This window comes from Ptiloglossa arizonensis, chromosome 1, assembly GCF_051014685.1.
Source record: "Ptiloglossa arizonensis isolate GNS036 chromosome 1, iyPtiAriz1_principal, whole genome shotgun sequence".
Lineage (NCBI taxonomy): Eukaryota > Metazoa > Arthropoda > Insecta > Hymenoptera > Colletidae > Ptiloglossa > Ptiloglossa arizonensis.
This window is the reverse complement of record NC_135048.1, coordinates 32,996,372-33,020,751: the sequence shown is the minus strand read 5'-3', so window position 1 is coordinate 33,020,751 and position 24,380 is coordinate 32,996,372. Positions and strand designations below refer to the sequence as shown.

At 39.5% G+C, this 24,380-nt stretch overlaps 1 protein-coding gene across 1 annotated transcript in view; it reads left to right on the top strand.

Annotated features, from left to right (window-relative positions):
* The first annotated feature begins 7,518 nt into the window (after positions 1-7,518).
* LOC143154974 (PRL-1 phosphatase) overlaps positions 7,519-24,380 on the top strand; it is a 74,207-nt gene continuing 57,345 nt past the window's right edge. Inside the window, exon 1 of the mRNA XM_076327251.1 lies at positions 7,519-7,659. The gene's annotated coding sequence lies outside the window, so the exon portion shown is untranslated. The remainder of the gene's footprint in view (positions 7,660-24,380) is intronic.

Genomic DNA, 24,380 nt, shown 5'->3' with positions numbered 1-24,380 from the left:
CTAATTACATATTGTAATGCACTTACATACCTACTTTGTGATATGAATCTCTCCCGAACGGTGGACCTTGCGGAAGCCTGTAGAGATTAAACTAAATGAAGAAAAAAAAGTAAAAAAGTAAAAAAATAAAAAATAAAATAAAAGTGCTGTGAATAGATGAAAAATACACGTCGAATCAAATTCAATTCAATTTACACATTGTCGAGGTCGTGGAACGTGTTAGCGACACTACCGTGGGCTGTGCGGGTCGAGTCGTTGCAGTTTGGTGCAATTGAACAACCGCTTTATTCGTTCGCGAAACAAGCTCTCGGAAATGAAATACACGTTCTCTTCGATGTTCCATTTTTTTTATAAGTCTCTAGCTTTTAAGATTTTAAGGTCGCGTTGACTTTTCGAAGTGTACGTATATTTTTCTTCGTAGAGTCGACGTGGCTGGTGCAAGTCGACATTGCGGTATCACGATGACCTTGAACTTGAACATTTCCACCGAAAGTATACGATTTTATTCATTCCTCGAAGCTGCTCGATAATGGTGAATTTCTCGTGACATTACCCCTCCTAATGTCGTGTACTATTTTATCTTGTGTAAACAGACACAGAGTGGAGAAGATACCATCGAATACTGTACGATCTGGACACTCGTCGATCCGTTTATAGAACGTTTGATCAGTATCGGACACGCGATATTAGTCGTATGGTGAACAATATCAAGTTCAAGCTTATCTCAACGCCGTGACACTACGAAAAAAGAATACACCTGGTACCATTTCGCAGAGTCAATGTGTCTTTAGAATACGCGAAACAGACTGATAAAAAATTATTCCCAAATCTTCGATGTTCCTTATTGAGACATTTTTTGTAATATCAAAACTAAAGAAATCACTCGAGATACCAAGCTGCAACGACTCAACCTCTATGAAGTGTTCTGTGCTGTTTTCTCAAGAACTATCTATCGTAGAGTCGAGTATATCTCTTTGCAACAATCTGTTCTTTCAAACAGAAGCCGATTTTGTTTAAAAAAAATTTTTTTCCACTCTACAGAGAGTGTCCCAATCATCACCGGTCGATATTCACTTTGGTTCTCGAATCGTTAAAGATGGCGATTTTTCGCAATATTCTTGAATAATTTGCACCCGTTCTTTCACCGTGTACTTTTCCATGATTAATTTCCCATCCGTCTAGACGACACATGTCAAGTTTCGAGTTAATCGGTTCGATGTTTTAAAAATAGCGCGAAAGTCAAATCGACCGGTGATGATTGGGACACTCTACGTATAGGAGAAAAAAGTATCGTAAAATATTTGTAAACTTTAGATTATTTCGTGCGTCGAGTAACATTTTTCGAGTTACCAAAGCGTAAAGCATTTAAAGGTACGATTTTTGTTGTCAAATCTGTCTGAAAATACGAGTCACGACAGAAGTTGCGGTAGCTGAAGAGTACGGTACGGGGCAGTCGTTCGGTGACCTTGAGCGGCCATTAATATTGTTTCGACTGCACCGAATCGAAAAGAACGTCTTCCCGTATCTCTTCGGCTGCCCAAAATGCGAAAGAATATTTCGAATATATATTATTTGCTCTCGTACGAACCGTACGATACACGTTGTACGGATAGTTTTCGAGGAAACAGCCGGTATCGCTTTATTTACACGGTCCACTTTGTGTAATAAATCTACCGAGACACTGTAACTGTACATATAAATAGTTAGAACGATTTATATCGAGCAATTGAAAAAGAAGAAACGTGGTACACATAATTATATACGATAAATAGATTTTATGTGGTCGCTCTGATAAGATGGCGTTCTGTTTCTATATTAAAACTACGGTCGTTTAACGGTAACTCTGAGAAGGAACGATTTGCGCGCGACCCGCACAATTTTTCAATCGTGTTACTTAAATATTTTTACAAAAAAAAAAAAAATAAACAAAGGAAAATACCGTTCTCGTATACTTCACCGTGAAACTACGTTCACCTTTGCGAGAATTATGCACGCCGAACCATTTTCATTCGATTTGTTTAAAGAAATGGATAAAACGTGTTCTTAAAATATGTTACACTCGATCTGATTTATCGTCTTCGATTAATTGTATCATTATCACCCGCGCTATCGCTACTACTACTATTAGTATTACCACTACTACTAGCGTACACATTGTTAGTTATACGATTTATTTCTAACGAATATTTTTAGTCAATTCGAACGATGTTTCTGTTTTCGTCGCGAATACTTGCTGTATGTAACATTCCCAAGCTACAGTAAACGAGCAGTGGAAAAAGAGTTTTAGCGAATGAAGCGTTTTAAGTATTAGATAGGAAGTTCTAATAGGTAACGAGAATTAAATTAAAGAATGTTGTGTACATAGATATTGACTATTATACGATAATATAAACTGCTTATAGATGTAATGTATTTTTTGTAGGGACCATAATATAAGCAGAAAACAATATGAGACGTTTTTGATCAGTACCGAAGAGTGATATAAAATTGCGACGGTTCTGTGTAAAGTTTATGATAAAGCAATACGTGGGTTGTTTGCTTGCGGGATGAAACGAGTGTCTAGAGAATTATAATACGGATTTAATTTATACGAAGCTCACAAATTAGGGAGTACGCGTGTCGAATGGTTTTGTAACAACGCTTTAACGTTGAGGGTAGTGATGGGACTGAGGACGTGTTCTGGTTACATCGATCCGTACACGTTCGAAAACCGATACTCCGTTACTGAACGATGTCTTCGAACGATTCCAGACTTGTTGTGACATCGTATCGATACCTATCAATTACATCAAGTTTGATACCTGATCTTTAAATACATTCACAACTAATCCGAAATTACAGAAGCGATGACAACACTCGACAATCAGTCTGAAGGTCAAACACACAGTTACTAACTTCGTAAGATTACGATGATACCGAATCTGTCAAATTTACGGGGATGAAACAAATATGTAACAGATACAATATTATAATAATAATAATAATACTAATAATAATAACGATACTAATACTAATAATAATACTAATAATAAATAAATAAATAAATAAATAACTGTACTGAAATAACGATACGTAAACCGAGAATAATTTCGTATGTTGAAAATTAATTACTACGGTACACATTTCCATGTATATTGTACTTCGTATTTAACATTCTAACAATTGTTCAAGAAAAAGTAATTCTTCTCAATGTTTTATCACCGAGTCGACACTTCACATTTTATCAATATCGATGGCAATACACCGATCGAGATCTGATCGAAAAAAATTAATACAAAATTCCGGGATACCACGTGACGTGTAATTCAAAACATCCGAACAGATCGTACGGATAAAGATTCGTTCGAACGAGCCGCGACACCGATAGTAGCCCCAGGCTACATCGTTTGTTCTTGTTCGAGTCTCAATGATACTTGATATTTGAATCGTATCGATACTACTAGAAATGTCAACAAGTACATCTCAACCAACACCGATGACAATTTATCTCGATACCTAAACACGATGCTCAGCTATTGATACGTATCGGTACTAACGAGTGTGTCGTTAGTGGATCGATCCCATCACTAATCAGAGAATTTCAATTTGGGGTTTCAGGCTGGACGCGTTAGGAGCGTTACTTTTTCTTTCCAATGGTAACGGGGAAGACGCTGCTCTCGCTTTGATTCCGTTTAACGAGGGCAGTGTCTTCTCCTTGGTACAAGATCGGCGTAAGCGAATCGAATAGGATCAATTCGGACCTCGGAACTGCAAAGTTATTACTATAGTCGGATCGAACGTCGATCGTCGACTGCTCGAGGCCGCTTCCCGTGTGTGCGCGTGTCGCGAGTCGGGACACGACTCCCGATTACGCGTCGCTCCGGTTTCCATCGCCGCTCGATGAACCGTGAGCGCGGCGGAGCGGTGGTGGGGGGTGTGCGTGGCCAAACTGTTGGAGTGGGGATGTCGCGTCGGTGGCCTTGAGCGGCCGGACGATTCGGTCCCAACTACGAAGAGACATTGCAAGGAAAGTGGATCGTCTGTATCCTTCGAATGGATTGGTCTCAAGTAGCACTAAGCGTTCATACGTTTCGCAACCATTTATTAATTAAAAAGAATCACCGGCGTCTAAACAGAAAGCATTTCTCAATCCGATTTCGGCAGTTTGTACATGTAACGCGAATGCCATTTTCGTACGACACACATACACAAATACACGTACAGAGAGAAAGAGAGAGAGAGAGAGAGAAACACACACACGCGCGCGTGTCCGTTACTTTGCTACAATCGCATAACTTTATCACGAACAGTGCTTGAACTTACTATATTGTTAGTCGCGCAGCGAGCAAAAATTTGTTCAAACCCCCCTCCCCGGTGCGTTCACGGGTGATTGAAAAATGGTATAAAGGGGGAGATGGGGGGCTACGGGGGCACGTTAAATTGATTTTTTAACACGCGAACAAGACCCGGACGGCGAACGATTCTCAATGGCGGCTGATTCTGTTGCACCGTGTAACTTGAAATATGCCTTAACGAAAAAATGAAAGATAAAAAAAACTGTAATTAATAAGAAACGCGTGACGATGGTACAACTGGCAAGGAAATCAATGGTGATGACGAACGATCGTTAATTTGCGGACAGAGAGATATATATAAAAATATATATATATATATAAATGTAGATGTATATACATATATATTTTTATATATATGATATATATATAATTATTATATATATATTATATATATATAATGTATAAGGTCAATGCTGTTCTTTCTCGAGGAACGCTTCTGTTCTCATATCAGACGCTCTGAATCTCTTCCTTCGATCCAGGACTCGAACACTTTGTAAGTCATTGTTAGATTCCATAACGGTTTAATTTCACACAGAGACGACGAGACGGCGATAACGATCGCCGTTGTTATCGATGCCGCCTTTTTACTCGACTTTCATCCGAAACTTAATTTCTTCAGAAGTAAGGCACAAACAATGTATTTACAATGAATAAATGTTTTGAAACCTGTTAATCGAACGATTCTTCATTTTGTTGTTGTTGTTTTTTTATACCAATTTTTGGTGACCAATGTCGAGATATACCCGCCAATGTATATTTCCTATTCCTACGAATCGTTAACCCTTTCCACTCGAGAGGCGATCCTCGATCGCCACTTAATTCGGTGTACTTTCTTCAATTCGAAAAACCATCGTGGTTTGGAATTTAAATTAAAATTCAATCACTAATTTATTGTAAGATGTATACATATGTATACGAAACGTTGAAAATGTCGCGTTTTGAATTAATTACACGATTCGAAGTAGCAGAAAAGCTTCGAGTGCAAAGGGTTAATCTCTCACGATGGGGGAACAGTCGCTTGGAAGATCCAAGTATCGCAAAGTTTTTAATTGGAAATTTTTCATGCAAAAAAAAAAATAATAAAGATAATTAATCTTATGCGCTCGAAGCGTTTTTTCGATGAAATTTTCTAAATGGGAAAATTCATACGGAATGGAATATTTTTATTTCGATACTTGACATACGTATCTTTACATCTTAGAAGAGTCGCTTGGAAGATCCAAGTATCGAAAAGTTTTTAATTGGAAATTTTTCTTGCAAAAGAAAAAAATACTAAGAAGAATCAACCCTTTGCGCTCGAAGCGTTTTTTCGATGAAATCTTCTAAATGACAAAATTCATACGGAATGGAATATTTTTATTTCGATACTTGATACACGTATGTTTACATATTAGAAGAGTCGCTTGGAAGATCCAAGTATCGAAAAGTTTTTAATTGGAAATTTTTCTTGCAAAAGAAAAAAATAGTAAAGAGTATCAACCCTTTGCGCTCGAAGCATTTTTTCGATGAAATCTTCTAAATGACAAAATTCATACGGAATGGAATATTTTTATTTCGATACTTGATACACGTATGTTTACATATTAGAAGAGTCGCTTGGAAGATCCAAGTATCGAAAAGTTTTTAATTGGAAATTTTTCTTGCAAAAGAAAAAAATAGTAAAGAGTATCAACCCTTTGCGCTCGAAGCATTTTTTCGATGAAATCTTCTAAATGACAAAATTCATACGGAATGGAATATTTTTATTTCGATACTTGATACACGTATGTTTACATATTAGAAGAGTCGCTTGGAAGATCCAAGTATCGAAAAGTTTTTAATTGGAAATTTTTCTTGCAAAAGAAAAAAATAGTAAAGAGTATCAACCCTTTGCGCTCGAAGCATTTTTTCGATGAAATCTTCTAAATTGCAAAATCGATACGGAATGGAATATTTTTATTTCGATACTCGACATACATGTGTTCACATCTTAAAAGAGTGTAATTTCCTAATTTCCAATTTCAATTTCAAGTCACAAAATTCTCCCGAATTGGAAAAAGTACACTGAATCGTAATCGAGGGTCTCCTCTCGAGTTCAAAGTGTCAAATCTGTAAAAGAGCCAACAGTATATTTGTCGAGAGAACGCAGAACCAAAAAGAAACGAGTATCACGCACGGGTACGGTCGCTTCCAAGTACACGGAGTGTCCCCCGAAGATGCTCGCATTGTCAAAGTTTCGAACTCGGTGGTTGCTATCTTCCGCCAATTCTGGGAATTGCCCGAGGCGAGTAACTCCTCGGAATACCAATGATCGATGCCCGATAAACGCGTCAAGGTGAGTCATCCGTTAATAAAAAATGTAATTTTTATATATTTGGTTTATCTCCGATCGGAAACGTTCTTGATTTATTAACGAGATTAAAAATGTTCAATAACAATGATACTTCAACAATCGTCGTTTCTTGGGAATTAGCGTTAAGCTACGTGGAATCGGTATTATTTTGTAAACAAACCGATCGCGCGTCGATTCTCCGGTATTTATTCGATAATGTAATCGTTTCACGGAAAATTGCGTATCGTTGCGATAATATTGCGCTACAAATACATTTTCGCGCTTAAGGACGTTGCTTCTACGGGAAAAGTTGAATAAAATCGATCGACATTATTCTTAAAATAATTGGAACATATTTTCCTTGAATACGATATTCTACGATTACTCCTTTGTCTGTAATATTCGCGACGAAACTTGAACCTCCTTTGTACGCGTTTCGATTTTCCATTGGGACGATCCAGGACGATGAAAAACAAGAATAACGTGTTCGCGCGTGCGTCGACTGCAATTAACAATTGTACGTGTCGGTGCCGCGCGAGTTTTAATCGTATCGCGAAACGACGCACGAATATCGAACGGATTGCGATCCGTGGAAAAGGTCGATGCAATTTGCGCAAGATTGAGTCACGAGTGGAATCTTTCTAGAAAACCGACGAACGGTAATTTCTTTCGATCGGATAACAGGCGGAGATGCGTCATATGCCGTCGAATAGAATAGAAACCGAATCGAGATAGCGTTTCGCAATGTTGTTTCGCTGGAATGTCGCGTGCGCGGCACGTCCGCGGACGTTCGAATATAGCGCCAGCCGGGCGGCCGGCCAATCGCGCGTCGGAACAACTGTAGCCACCTTGCGGCCTTCTTCCGCCATTTCCGTCAGTTGTCCACTGGTCCACAGGCTTCTCTAGCGTGCGAACGTGCGCGAGACTTAAGTGTGTTCTGTCGTCTACGGAGTCGCGATTTCGGTAACGAACGCCCCACCGTACCTTCCATATTCAATGTGTATGGCGATTCAGGTGAGTAATTAAACAGCAGAGCCGTTCCAGCTTAACCGTCATGACGGCGGACAAACGTGTTTCGCATGACCGCGAGTGCCTTCGCGTTGACGAAAAGAGTCGATCGTTCGATTCACGACCGCAGTACAACGCGCGCGTGTCCCTGGTTTTGGCATGCGTGCTTCGTACGTACGATCGTTTTACCGTCTAGCGTGTACGACTATACCACATTTCGACTATTTTGGCCGGTCGGAGGCAACGAGGAGTATAACCCCCCAGTATGCCTTTGCCGCTGTTCTCTCGACTCTTCGCCCCGCGTGTGCTCCATAGTCGTCGCTCGGTGTTCGGTCCGCCCGTTGTTTGTTTTAAGAAGAGAATGCGCGAACCGGCGGCACACGCCGCCTCTGTCCACAACGCGGCCAGCCTCTTACGGAGAAACAAAAGAGTATACCACCGGCTGTCGATGCGGGTAGATTTCATTGTTAACGAGAAGACCGACGAACGTTGGATTACACTCCTATTAGTCACAAACCGCGTTTGCCCGTGTTACGGAGGAACACGTCGAGGCCCGTCGCGAACAACACGAGAGAGGAGGTAAAATAGGACGGTCTTAGCCGGCGGGGACGTGTCTCTGACCGGCCAATATTCTTGAAATCGACTTTAGCTTCCGTGCGCTTGTACTTACGTACGTGCGCGCGCGCGCACGCACGCGAGACAGCCGTCTGTGCCTCTACGCGCACGAATCGCTCGTCCTACGCTTTTACACGCATCGAAATACGCGTGTGTGCGCGGACGACGAACTCTGGCGTCGCGTCGAAAGTCGTCGTCGCCGCTTCTCTAACCATCGGTTCGAAATGCAGTATTTATTCGTTGAGAGCTCGGTCTGGCTTACACGCCGAGAACTTGGCGCCCACCCCCACCATTTCTGATTCACTCGTGCCATGCGAAGGTGAGAGCGAGACGGACGATACATTGATACTTTGTCTCGCTTCGTCCTTCGAGCCACCATCGATATCTTCGTCCTTCGCGTACAATGTTTCGTCGATTTAATACGTACCGTCCCCCGTTCGCTCCTCGTTGTCGATACGAAAGAAACAACGTGTCTTCTCTACGTTACGGATCTCGCGCCAGTCCCTAGCCACGAGGTTTCTCGGCAAATAAATTACTGTAATCCTACTGGCGGAATCCTCGCGCGGCTAAAGACGTGTCCTTTTCACGATATATCTATAAGCCCCCTTCCTTTGGGAAGCTTCGACGCAGCTTTAACACCGACGAAGCCCCGACATACTATCCGCCGGAAGGCTTCGCTACGACGAACCAGACGTGCATTCTTGCGGCAAGTGCACCACACGGGAAATGCCGATCTTATTTACATATCGAACGTTAAATCGTACGAAATGGATAATCGCGTTGGAATTTTCCATGCGTTACAAGGAACCGTGATTTTTCGAAGGCGTCGTCAAAATTCAACGCGATCCGCACGTGTGAGAGAACCCTTAAAGCGTAGTATAGATTAATGGCCACGGTCAGTCGATGCTTGTTGAAGGGCCTTTCACCTCTCAAGTTCGAAAGATCGGGTCTAGGGGATCTTTTGTGGAAAGAAAGTTAGAACGCTGACCAGTTTAAAACATTGCTCCGCGTTTCGGAAAATATCGAAACAACTACGTTTTTCTTTAACGTATCTGTATATAAAAAAAGAATTTTCGATGTGCGTACAAAATCATCGGAAGCAAAAATTTCATTGGGACGTGCTCAGAGGTAGGACACAAGCGTCCGAATTTTGAAAAATAAAGAATTGTGTTTAGAAGTTTTAAAAGCGATTATTTCGCGGGTAACTATGTTTTCCAAGTGTTTTATTTATTCATCGCTTCCGGCACAATACAATAACCCCTCTGTTCCGTTAAAAGTTTTTTTTTTTGTTGCGACCTCGCTCTGGCCCAACAGTGAGTTCATTTACTTTCATGATCTTTAACATTGGGAACCCCTCCCCTAAGAATATGACAGCCTCTGTATAGAAAGCTACTTCTACAGCTTTCGTTACTCAGTGTGTGCCTCCTTGTACACTCTTCCAATAGATGATCTTCATCGACGTACAAACCTGTCGATTTTTTAAATTTTAATCTATCGTTTTCGAGAATAAACTTGTCGAAAAGCTGTCCTCACCGATTTCGATGATTTCGAAGTATGTTACAAAGGACAATATTTTAAACAACTTTTTCCTTCGATAAAATTGGTGGTCGGTTTTAGTTTCCGAGATATTCGCAAAAAACTACCGTCACTACTACATTCAATTCGAACTTATACGTGTACGTCGCGGTAGCATAGCACGAGCTTCGTGGCCGCCACTCGTCTACTCTACTGTTTCTATAAACACGTTGCGGCGACCAGTAGTGTGTATAACGGGTGAACTAAAAGATTAAATTTAACCAATTTCAATGGTTTTGGATTTCAGTTTACGCGGCCGGTCGTAACATTCCACCACACATCGTTCACTGGTAACCACCCGCTCAACATCAATTCGTATACCATCCGGTGATAACCACGCATCGAAAATCCATCTACACATATCTCCATGTTAAGCACGTGAACCGAAACACATTTGCGGTGCACATTGCTCAATGTTAATGGCGGCGATGTTTCATTTAACCTAATTCAGTTTCACATCTTACGTATTATCCCAATGAAAAAGTTCACCCGTCATATACATTGTTCGCTGGTCGTGACGACGTGTTTATAAAAACGGACGAGCGACGGACACGGGTCACTGCCGCAAGGTGCACGTATAAGCATAATTCAATGTCAGTAACGTTACTTCTTTGCGAATATCTCGGAAACAAAAGCCGACGGCCAATGTTCTCGAAGGAAAAAGTTGTCCAAAATATCGTTCTTCGTAACGTATTTGAAAGATCGTCGAAATCGGTCGAGACGCACTTTCCGAACCTTTTCGGAAGTACTTGAAGATTTTCGGTGAACAGAAAAGGCGAAAGAACGATTTTCGTCGCTATCTCGAACGGTGAAAGGCCTCTTTAATGCGAAGGCACGAAGCGTAATCCCTGTGTAAACACGTTCAGTTGGCCGAGTCCCCACGAATGACAGGCGGCCGAAGTCGAGCGACGAGTGAGCTGCGCGCGCGCGCGCGCGCTCGCTCGCTCGCTCGCTCGTTCACAAGACACGCGGTGTGCACGCCAGCGGCGGCACACGCGTGCTTCTGTTTTGCCTCGTGTGCGGCGACGAGTGGATCGACGATGATCGATCGCGGGCACACCCGTGTGTCTCGCGGTGAAATCGAATTGCCTTTCTCGGCCATCCTGCCGCAAGATCGTCGACATTGTTGCTCCACAGCCGCGCGAATTAAAACGGCAGGATTCTCGCCGGGTCAGTTTCACGCGCGAAGGCGCTCAAAGAGAAGGGCAAAAGAAACGCTCAGTGTGAGGGATCGTTTGCGTGTGCGACCGACGCTCGGCCGCCGCCACGGATGCTCTCCGTGGCTCGGCGTTGATCGTGAGGGATTGTTGCGACCGTGCGAAAGCATTCGCTCTTTCCGTTCGTCGTTCTACGCATTACTTTTAACGTGGAAGGCCGTAACCGTACTAAACGCTTTCTTAAACACCACGTTCTCGAGTTTCGCATAGCAGCGCGGAATCGTTAAAATCCATGTTTATTTTGTCGGGTGGGAAGTGTTCCAGAGTGAAATATAGTGCGCCAGGACGGTTTGTAGGTTAAGTTCGCGAACGAGGTGATCGACGCGAATTACGCGTACGCGTATTTCGAAATTATCGCGTCGATCGAGAACCGACGCTTTTATGCCATTCGTGGAAACGTACGCGTAACATGATTCACACCGCGTCGTTATCGTCGTGTTAAGTGAAATTACACTCGTCGCGAGACTTTCCTGTTTGTTTTTTTTTTCTTTTGTTTATAATTCTAATGAAAATATTCGATAAGGTGAAATCGAAAGACGAAGAAAATACACGGTCGAGCGCAAATATCGTCCCCGAATATTCGTACCTCGGGCCGTGGTATTTCCGTTATGAATCGATTTGACGCATTCAGCCGCCCGTGAATCCGTGAAAAAACGTGACGCTGAAAAATGTTACGCTCGGCGTCCGTGTCGCTGAATTAGAATACATTTATTATCTGTCACGCCTTCGAGCTCCCGAATGACGTCAAAGTAACGCAAGACCGCGCGTGCGTCTTCGACCGGTTCCGGTGTCCATTAATTTGCAATTGTTTCGAGTTTCCAACTCGTCAGCGAGCCATTGTATAAATATCGCGCGATCTTAGTCGGCAAAATTTCTTTCTCGGTACAATATCGAAACGTCTCCGTGATTTTCAACGATCTCGACAAATTGGGGTGGGGAACAAAAGCGATCGAATCGGGAACGCCAATTCTCTCGAAAGCAGAGAGAAAGTAGCGATTTTTATTTCAAGCTGAAACCACACGAGTTGGGTTACTCGTACCGAATAAAAAACAAGGAGGGGGGCGAGGGAGGGGCGATGTTACCGATACAGAACTTATTACCTGTATCTTACTCCCAAATATTTACTTCGATTTTCCGTATTCGTCTATCGCGTGATTAGAAAGTTTATTCGAAAGAGGATTTCGATTCGCCGCGTAAGAGTAACGAAAGGACTCGTGGGACTACGTAGAGATCCCGATTCTCTCCACTGATATATCTTCCATTCGATTTCACGATCGATGAATAACGAATGAACATGCAACGCGTTAACGCGACGCGTTTGTCCGCGGGTGTACAATAGCGGTTGCGTATTCTTCGGTAATCGCGCGTGTATACGTTCGCCGTACTTGTGATTTTCGCGATAACGAAAAATCGAGCAGGAAGCTGCTTGCTGCTGGCTTTCCATCGCTCGTGCGCGCTCAACGAACCGAGTAAACTGGCCTCTGGCGTTCGGGGAGCATCCTTGGATCGAAGTCGCTCGATAAACGTTATTCTCGTTACCGCAAATTGACACCCGTGACGGCGAGCGGTTTTCTCGGAAAAATGGGCGACGTACTCGCTCCCACGTACGTACAAAGGGTGAACAACAAAGGTGGGCCGACTGTTTCGCATGGTGCATTTTTCCCACGCAACTGGCCGACACCATCAATTGCACGTCTCGAGCCGTGTACTCTCGATACTTTTAGCCGGGTGTTATCGATTCGTTGGTCCCCCCATTTGCATCGTTGTTTTCTGGTAAAACGGAACAGTTTTCGGTGATCGATTTCACTATTTTCGCGCGCAGGAACTATCGATACACTATATAAAGAATTCCCATTTAAGAAAATATTGGGTCGTTCGGAAAATCCTTTTTTTTTTTTTTTTTTGTGAAAATGAAAAACATTTTTTCAGAGTGTATAAATATTTTATTAAATTATATGTTCTCCATTTTGGAAAACGAAATCACTTTTCGAACAACCTAATATTTTCTTATATTTTCTTTCGATATAAATAAATACTGCCTTAAAATACTAAAGCGAATCTCTTCGGTGACTATTCTCATTCGATTGACTCAAAATTTGTACTGTATAACCATGATAACATTCTCGGTGCGCGTAGGATTTTCTTTTTTCTTTTTGGCAAATTTACATTTTTTCTTCATATCGTATATTTCACCAGAGAAAAATTAGTATTTACAACAACATTCGTCTACTTTATAAAAATTCCAATTTTATTAAATTCCAACCATTAGGACCCAAGAAATTCCCCCACCGTGCGACAGAAAATTCAAGTAACGTATTACGGGGACGCTTATATTTTCCATACGTGTTAACAATTTTCCATGAAAATTTACCGAAACATTGTTCAAAGTATGTACTTTCAACACTCGTATAAAACATTTGTATCGAACGTTCCGTATCGTCGGAAGAAATTTTCAAATATCAGCATTTTTCCAATTCGAGAAGTAGGGTTCCCTACGATGTTAAGACTATTCGGTACAGTGTTAACTGTACTAACACGCTATTAGTCGATGCTCCAGGGTATCCAACGACCGTGTTACAAGTCCCAACGACACGAAACGATAATATTATATCTCTTCTCTCCCCGATGTTTCACTCGGTCTCCTCGATTTCCTGGAATCGCGATCCTCTTGTTGTTTCGTGGAGCATTTTCCTTTATCGATTCCGTATCAACGCCTGTTGCGTTTGACGTCAACGACATCAATAAGCATGAATCGCGTTATTACGAGGTACCATGCGGCGTGGTATGGTTGCAGAACCGTCTCCGCTGTGCACTTAGGATGTGGTTAATTGCGACGGATGGAATATCATCGTGTTCTTGGGAACCGAAAAATATTTCAACGGTGTCGCGTTTCGCGTATCCATTGTCGTCAATTGCGCGGGACAAAATGGCATAATTGATACGCCCGGTTTCACTATATTGGAACACTGTTCGGTCAATTACTCGTACAATTTATTACCGGGAAAGTGAACAGTTTTTTATCGGGAAAGCGACGTTATAGTTAGCGGAATATTATTATAGTTTCTAATGCTCGTTGAACCGATAACCATTTGATAAATTACTTCAGGTACACTCTTGACCTTCTCGAATGAAGTGTCTATAGGATAGCTATCTACTTGTATAATTGTTACTGTGTCACGTGTTGGGGCAGTTAACGTTTTAACTTTCGTTTTGTAGAGCTAACGAGAAATTATCAACGATGCTTTTTTTTTCTCTGTGGTTTAAGGGTGTACGTTCTTTTATCGAAACAGTGTTTGTAAAATTGTTCGTCGAATATGAACAATGTTTTGGATGAAACAATGTGATGGTAAAACGAAATTATTGTCTTCGATATAAATACGAAAGAATCGTATTTTATTCCCTTCGCCGGAATAATTAAATATTGTGACGTAAATCGTAACACAAAGCAAGCGATAAATTCAGTATTTTTCCAGATCTTTTACTTCAACCACTTTCGTAATTACCGTCGCGTATAATTGCGACCGACTCGGCGTAAAAAGAATAAAATATAATAGCGTCCTATGTACATAGATCAAATCGTATCCACGTATTTGATCGGAGCAGTGTTTCTCAAACTTTTCGAATTAACGAAACACTTGGAATTTAATAAGTTAAACCCGCGACACGGGATTATTTTCTATGTAAAAATATTTAAAACTGTCGCGATCGTGATTCACTTTCGCACACGGTTCCGTTTATCGCGGAAGAAATAAACAACGAAGTAGAGTATTCTTGACGAAAGATTATTTATCAGTAAAAATGATCAAAAATATAAAATGTATTTAATATTTTTTTATACACTTTCGTACACTTTTCTGTTTATCGTGGAAGGAATAATCGTACAGAACACAACGGAGTCTAGTACTCTTGGCAAAAGATTATTTATCAACCAAAATTATTAAAAATATAAAATATATTTAACATTTTTTTATACATTTTCGTACACTTTTCTGTTTATCGCGGAAGAAATAATCGTACCGAATACAACAGAGCCTAGTACTCTCGACGAAAGATTATTTATCGATAAAAACAATCAAAAATGTATAATTCTAAAAAGTATAAAATATATTTAACATTTTTTTATACACTTTCGTACACTTTTCTGTTCATCGCGGAAGAAATAATCGTACCAAATACAACAGATCCTAGTACTCTCGACAAAAGATTATTTATCAATAAAAACAATCAAAAATATATAATTCTAAAAATATAAAATATATATAACATTTTTTGATACACTTTTCTGATTATCGCGAAAGAAATAATCGTACCAAATACAACGGATCCTAGTACTCTCGACAAAAGATTATTTATCAATAAAAATGATGAAAAATATATAATAAATTCACACCTACCTGTGGCACCCTCGCGACACGCAAGTGTGTAGCTGGACACGGATTGGGAAACACTGGGCCAGAGATAATCTCGGCCCGAGATACGTTTCATAAAATTGCAGAAAATTGCATCAAGTTGATTAATACCGTGTAACACGATGACTCGACGCGGTGCAAATTGTTTCGTTTCGTGGTGGTAGCTTATTACGCGCGAACGTAGGCAGAAACTCCTTTGTTCGCCGACTGGAGTGGAACGGGGCGGTACAAAGAAACGGTGGAACGAAAAAGGGGGTTGAAATCGTCGAGTCCATTCGTGTATCGCGACACTCGATACGTCGCACCATCCTTGGCGCTCGTCTAGCTCGAAGTTCAGAGAATTTATCCTGTCTCGCCTCGAGTAACATACAGAGCATGATTTTTCTGAATAGAAATCTCGTTATCTCCACGGCGTCTCGCTTTACAAGACCACGTGCGCGTCTAGTTTACGCGGGACATCGGGTTACGCCTTCGTCGTATTTCACCTATGCGAAACGCTTATATTAAGTTTACCGCGCGTGACTGGATCCTTCGCGACTAATTGTGTCACGGCCCTGTAACGCCCGTGGGGGCGGATCGCGCGCGAAATTTTTCCCACTTGAAAAATTGAACTCTGTTCATCTCGAAAAATTCAACTCTGTTCTTTGTTCAATCTTAAAATTGTTAAGTATACTAGAGCACACGTAATGTTCGATCAAGTGAGAGTCGATCGTTCGAATTACTTCACGTGCACTGCCCGTAGATAAATGAATAAATTTGAGAAAAATTGAACTCTGTTCTTTGTTCAATCTTAAAATTGTTAAGTATGCTAGAGCACACGTAATGTTCGATCAAGTGGGAGTCGATCGTTCGAATTACTTCACGTGCACTGCCCGTAGATAAATGAATAAATTTGAGAAAAATTGAACTCTGTTCTTCTCGAAAAATTGAACTCTGTTCTTTGTTCAATCTCAAAATTGTTAAGTATACTCGAGCACACGTAATGTTCGATCAAGTGGTAGTCGATCTTAAAAACTTTCGAAATACTTCACGTGCGCTACCCGTAGATAAATGAATAAATTTGAGAAAAATTGAACTGTTCTTCTTTGTTCAATCTCAAAATTGTTAAGTATACTCGAGCACACGTAATGTTCGATCAAGTGGTAGTTGATCGTAAAAACGTTCGAATTACTTCACGTACACTGTCCGTAGATAAATAAATAAATTTGAAAAAAATTGAACTCTGTTTTTCTCGAAAAATTGAACTGTTCTTCTCTGTTCGATCTCAAAATTGTTAAGTATACTCGAGCACACGTAATGTTCGATCAAGTGGTAGTCGATCGTAAAAACGTTGGAAACAAATGAATAAATTTGAGAAAAATTGAACTCTGACGAATGGAAAAGGGGTATGCGCCGAGAGGAATTTTTTTTTTTTTTTTTTTTTTTTATATATCAAAGCGTGGAACGATTCGTTCGATTTTCACACCGAACGAGACAATATTTGTTTTTGTAATCGTGTACAAAACATATACAATAGACAACCCCTTTAACCGGCTGCGTTTATTTTACACGAGAACGATTAACAAGTAACGTGTATTCGGAGGAATTCATGTTCGAATATAAATGTTTTCGGTGGTTATTTAAATATACCCACCTCTCGTTGATTTTATTCAATATTGTACAAAAATTGATAACTGTACTCGTGTACCCGTAATGTTCGATCAAGTGGGAGTCGATCGTAGAAACGTGTTCGAAATACTTCACGTGCGCTGTCAGTAGATAAACGAATAAAATTGAGAAAAGGTAAACGAAAGAAGGGAAAATTGATATATAAATTCTCGAGAACCTCTTTCAATGATGATAATATCTTGTATAATCGGTAGCCGTGTTTCGACTTATGTTACGGTACCGAAAACGAAAGTACCTTTCTGAAAATACTGTACGCAGGTGTACGGTAACTTTCTCGAGGTACTGAGCCATTGCAATTAGTATTAAAAAATGCATTCGTTGGTTCGGTCGCTGTCGGCTTAAATCCGCGGTTAAACATACCGAAGAAAAAATGCAAAAAGTTTCTCTCGGCGAATTTCTTTCGATGCGCTCCACTGATGCAACGGGTCTGGGTGTTTACGGTGTTGTTGATATTTTCGAGTGCCGAACACAAGGTATATTATTGCGCGACACGCGATCGCGGCGTAACGAGGAGCGCCGCGACGACTACTATACTTCTCGTATTAGCTTTGCGTTGTGCGTTCGTTCGGCCACTCCTCGCTTCCTGTTCCGACCGTTCACCGTTATGTAATGTAATGCAACGCACATAACAGGAAACGGTAAACCAGATCCGATCCGGTGGATCGTAGGCGTCTCGCTATTGGATGTTGTTATCGCGTAACGATAACGATACGCGAAACTGATCGGCCCCCGAGGTCTGCAACGAACGAGATATATATCGAGAGAGAGAGAGAGAGAGAGAGACAGAAAGTGACGTCGTTGGCGACCGATTGAACTGAAATTCTAAAATCGGAAAGGGAACGACGAACGAGCGAAATCGATCGGTGGTAGAGAACGATCGAACGTGTTCCTGGAATTTCGCGAACTGCGCTCGACATGTTCGTTACGTTCGACCCGGCCAACGAGCTTCTTCCAATCTTATCGGGTCACAGGCTGGACGAGTTCCTGGTATAGAACCGAAAACCGTTTAACCCCTTCACTACGAAAGGTGTATATATGCGCTTTTACGAGGCTGGTAGTGTGTACGGAAGACGTATATACACGCATTTTCAAGTCTATTGATATACATGGAAAGCGTATATATACGCCTTTATAAGTCTATTGATATACATGGAACGCGTATATATACGGCTTTACAAGTTTATTAATATACATGGAAAGCGTATATATACGCCTTTGTTAGTCTATTGATATGTACGAAAGGCGTATATACACACTTTTACAAGTCTATTGATATGTACGAAAGGCGTATTTATACGCCCTTACAAGTCTATTGATATACATAGAAGGCGAATATATACGGCTTTACAAGTCTATTAATATACATGGAAAGCGTATATATACGCCTTTATGAGCCTATTGATATATACGAAAGGCGCATATATACGGCTTTACAAGTTTATTAATATACATGGAAAGCGTATATATACGCCTTTATGAGCCTATTGATATATACGAAAGGCGTATATACACGCTGTTACAAGTCGATTAATATATATGAAAGGCGTATTTATACGCCCTTACAAGTCTATTGACATACATGGAAGGCGTATATACACGGCTTTACAAGTCTATTAATATACATGGAAAGCGTATATATATGCGACTTTATAAATTTATTGATATATACGAAAGGCGTACATACACGCTTTTACAAGTATATTGATATATACGAAAGGCGTATTTATACGTCTTTACAAATCGATTAGTATACACAGAAGGCGTATTTATACGTCTTTACAAATCGATTAGTATACACAGAAGGCGTATTTATACGTCTTTACAATATTTAGTATTTATATGTATATACGTCTATTAATATATGCGGCAGACGTATATACATGACTTTACAAATCTATTAATATATGCGGCAGACGTATATACACGTCTGTACAAGTCTATTAATATATACCAAAGGCGTATTTATACGTCGTTACAAGTCTATCATTATACATGAAAGGCATAATTACACACCTCTACCAGTCTATTAATATATGCGGCAGACGTTTATACACGACTTTACAAATCTATTAATATATGCGGCAGACGTATATACACGTCTTTACAAGTCTATTAATATATACCAAAGGCGTATTTATACGTCGTTACAGGTCTATCATTATAAATGGAAGGCATAATTACACACCTCTACCAGTCTATTAATATATAAGGCAGGCGTATATACACGCTCTTACAAGCCTATTGATATATACGAAAGGCGTATTTATACGTCTTTACAAATCTAATATATACGAAAGGCGTACATACACGACTGTATAAGTCTATCAATATATACGAAAAACGTAAATACACTCCCTCTACATTATGTTTTTTTTTGCTGTAACATCTTTTCTATCTTACCAATTGTAAACGTATTTCCGAGTATCGTTTTGGTCAATAGTGCACAACCAGTTGCAGCGACTGATACGCGAATATCGCGCCGTGTGCATTGATAATTCTCTCCGAGTGTGTCGCGGTTAAAGGGTTGAACCAAAAGGTAAACACGCGAGGTCCAATCGTCGATACACGATTTTACGTATGAATATTTTTGTTTGCAATATTTCTCGGTAGTACTCCGTCTTAACGAAGATGAGTAATAATAGAGTGTATTCTAGCTCTAATATATTTGTGTAACGATCGAGAGTATTTATCTTAATCTAGTTGTATAATAATCGAGAGAATTCTGATCTAACGAAGTTGAATAATCATTGATAGTATCCTGTGATCGTGCAAATAGATCGTAATAATGATCGTCTTACGTGCGAATATTCCTGTTCGTATAACCGTTTATAATATGTCCGAACAAAGTAGAAAATAATCGACGGTAGCCTGCTTTAACGATGTTAAATAATCGAGAACATTGCGTCTGAATGAAGTTTCATAATCGAGAATATTCTGGCCCGATGTAGTTAAGTAATAATCGACAACATTATGTCCTAATGAAGATAAATCATAACCTTAATCACCATCGTTGCTGAACGTACCAATTAATTGTTCTCTGTATAGCCATCTTCTGCACCAATCGATCCACGACCTTGACACGTTTCTGCCTCCCTTTATGAGCACTGTTTTCGCAAGACTGGGTTCAAAGTAAAACAAATCGAGTAAAATTCATGGTAACGAAGTCTCGTTCGCGAAAAATGTTTTCGTTGAATCGTTACCCAAGGTCCTTTCGTTTCGTGTCCTGTTTTCCAAGAATTAGTAACGCGTATTTCTCTTGCGCGAAAAATTGAGAAATTATTTCGTCTGAAAATCTTTGCACGCTCGTCTCGCGTATTGGTTTCGTTACAATGATTTTTTGGCACTCGTGTATGGGTTGGTAGTGACAAAAGGTTTGAAAAGAGGAAAAATAAAAGAAGGAAAATATAAGTTTTGCGGACCACGTCTTTTGCAACGAATCTCCAGCGGGAACCGGACGTGTAAATTAATTGCGTGAAAGCTGCGACGAATATTTTTTCTTTCGTATCCTGTGCGCCAGGGTTTCTCAAGCTTCCTCGCTCGAGAAACAATTTCGGTGGATCGCAAACGGAGGAATTAAATCTTCTTAAATGTATCTTAATATATCTTCTTAAATATATTTTAAATGTATTTCAAAATTGATTTTAAATATATTTCAAAATTGATTTTAAATATATTTCAAAATTGATTTTAAATATATTTCAAAATTGATTTTAAATATATTTCAAAATTGATTTTTTTTAAAAGAGCTAGTTCGTTCGAAGACTTTTGATTGCAATTAAAACGGTTTCGTTATTTTTTAACCCTTTCGCTAAGTATCCAAATGTATAGTTTACTATTTCTTTAGAGTAGTCTTTAGAGTACTTTAGAGTAGTAAAGTTAGTATAGTTTTGTTTTTGAGCTCGTACGATCGCGTATTTATTTTACCTTGTACGACGTAAGATAGATATTTTCTACGAGTGTGAATCAATGTTTATGTAGAACAATTTTTCGTTTAGAATTTCATTTGAAACGATACACATCGATACGAAGAAGAACCTGAATATTGCAAGATTTTTCTTCGTCTCCTGGAACGAGCAACGATGTATATGTGTTTAGCAACGAAGGGGTTAATCCAAACCAAAGCAATTCCTGAAAAATAATTACAACGAAAATTAAACAATTTCGCACGTATAAAATTGTTCTATTCGAACTTTACCAAAATTCGCTACTTCCTGTGAATTAAATCGTCCCCGAAAAATGGGGTAATTTTTAAGTTCCATTTATTTCTTACACAATTTTTCTCCATTCATTATTACTAATTATAATATTACTTTCAATTTACTACCGTCGATATATTGGATGGTTCGGAAAGTAATTTCCATTTCCAAAATGGAAAATATATAATTTAGTAAAATGTTTATACGCTCTAAAAAATCGTGTTTCGTTGTTCTATACAGTTGTTCGGAAAGTGATTTCGTTTTCCAAAATGGAGAATATATAATTGAATAAAATGTTCATACACTCTAAAAAAAATCGTGTTTCGTTGTTCTATTGAGTTGTTCAGAAAGTAATTTCGTTTTCCAAAATGGAGAATATACAATTTAGTAAAATGTTCATACACTCTAAAAAAATCGTGTTTCGTTGTTCTATAGAGTTGCTCGGAAAGTAATTTCGTTTTCCAAAATGTAGAATATATAATCGAATAAAATGTTCACACACTCTAAAAAAAAATCGTGCTTCATTTTCACCAAAAAAAAAAAACTAAATGACTTTCCGAACAACCTAATAGTTTAACCACAGCGTCTCGACCAAGCTCGTGTATTTCATCTAAAACGTAATAGTAACGAACAATAAACGGTGGAGCGAAGAACCGTACCGTTCGAAAGAGAAGAATAGGAGGAAAAAATCGAGCGCGAGAAATCGAACACCGTATTCGGTTCTGTTTGTCGAAACATGGCGGATGGAACGGAAGTGAAATCGGCGACAGGTGCGCGGGAACGAGGCGGCGCGAAATTGTAACGCGCGAGCGTGCAAACACGCGTCCGCGTCGAACCTCGCGTTTTTCATACGCGGTGGTAACAACCATCTATGTACCGGCAACAAAGAACAATGGCCGGAGATGGTGAATAAAGGGAACGTTTAAGAAACACTCGCGAAACAATCGACCGAATACCGATCGATCGATCCTCCCGTGTCTATCGCGAACACGTTTATTTTCTGACCGCGTTAATTCCTCCCCTGTGAAAGCCAACGTTCCAAATGGAGGGAAATCGAAGGTTTGGGGCAAGGGACGGGGAAAAAGAAGAGTACCGAGCCTCGAAAAACCAAGCTGTGAACACTCGACGCGACCTACACTGTCAGGACCACCTTCCATGCTGGAATAAACCTTGTGATGTTGAATAAAATAATTTCTCTCGTTGGGAGAAGAAAAGTGGGAAGTTTCTGGATAAATTTTTGTTTTCTACTGGGTATAGATTGATACAGGATTTGTTGGGATCTTCCACGGTTGAATGTACCTTGTGATATTGAATAAAATAATTTCTCTCGTTGGGAGAAGAAAAGTGGGAAGTTTCTGGATCAATTTTTGTTTTCTACTGGGTGTAGATTGATACACGATTTTTTAGGATCTTCTACGCTTGACTACACCTTGTGAAATTAGGTAAAATAATTTTTCTCGTTTGTGAGAAGAAAAGTGGACATTTTCTGGATAAATTTTTGTTTTCCACTGGGTATAGATTGATACACGATTTTTTAGGATCGTCCACGCTCGAATACAGGTTGTAAAATTGAACAAATAATTTTTCTCGTTGTGATGAGAATACTAGGAATTTTCTGGATAAATTTTTGTTTTCTACAGGGTATAGATTGATACAGGATTTGTTGGGATCTTCCATGTTCGAATATACCTTGTGAAATTGAATAAAATAATTTTTCTCGTTGCGATAAGAATAATGGGAATTTTCTGTATAAATTTTTATGTTTCCACCGTCTATAGGCAGATACACGACCCGTCGGGATCTTCTCCGTTCGAATACACCTTGTGAAATTGAACAAATAATTCCTCTTGTTGCCACGAGAACACTGTGAATTTTTGGATAAATTTTTACCTTTCCGTGAATTTCTGGATAAATTTTTATCTTTCTGTGAACTTCCATATAAATTCTTATCTTTCCGTGAATTTCTATATAAATCAATCTTTCCGTGAATTTCTGTATAAATCAATCTTTTCGTAAATTTCTGTATAAATTCTCTCCGTGAATTTCTGTAGAAATGTTTACTTTTTCGAGAATTTTTGTAGAAATTCTTTCCCTGAATTTCTGTAGAAATTTTTACTTTTTCGTGAATTTTTGTAGAAATTAATCTTTCCGTGACTTTCTGTATAAATTAATCTTTTCATGAATTTCTGTATAAATTCTCTCCGTGAATTTCTGTAGAAATGTTTACTTTTTCGTGAATTTCTGTAGAAATTTTTACTTTTTCGTGAATTTCTGTAGAAATTAATCTTTTCGTGAATTTCTGTAGAAATTAATCTTTTCGTGAATTTCTGTAGAAATTAATCTTTTCGTGAATTTCTGTAGAAATTAATCTTTTCGTGAATTTCTGTAGAAATTAATCTTTTCGTGATTTTCTATAGAAATTAATCTTCTCGTGAATTTCTGTATAAATTTTTATTTTTCCACGGCCTACAAGTAGATACACGGCCCGTCGGTCCCTTCTCCAGTCAAATACACCTTGTAAAATTACACAAATAATTATCTCTCATCGCGAAAAAAAACCTGTCGAATTTCTGTACAAATTTTTATTTTTCCACCATGTACAGAGACTGCCTCTTAGACAGAAACAACGGTTCGAGTTAAACAATTAGAAATCGTAGTTTCGAACTAGTACCAAAAAGACACCATCCATCACATATGTGTTACAAGTATTTTTCATAATTTTCGGTACACGTATACCCGTGTATTTAAATATAAATTTCGTCGGAGTCGAAATTTTAGATTAAAATTTCCCCGACAACTTGTTGCCAGTAAGCTAACACACGAATCGGTTTCTACTTCTGTTTATCCACTATGAAGAAAAGTTTCGAGGTTATCGTCGAGCTGGTAACGTACATCCGCGCGCTATGAGCGATCGAGAAAAACTTTATGCTCGTCTAGCGATTAAAATCCAACGAAAAATCAAATTTCCACAAACCGCTTCGTTCTTGTCCCCCGCGAACTTCGCGCTTCTATCCGCGATCGAAACAGAAATAATTTGTCCCGGTTGC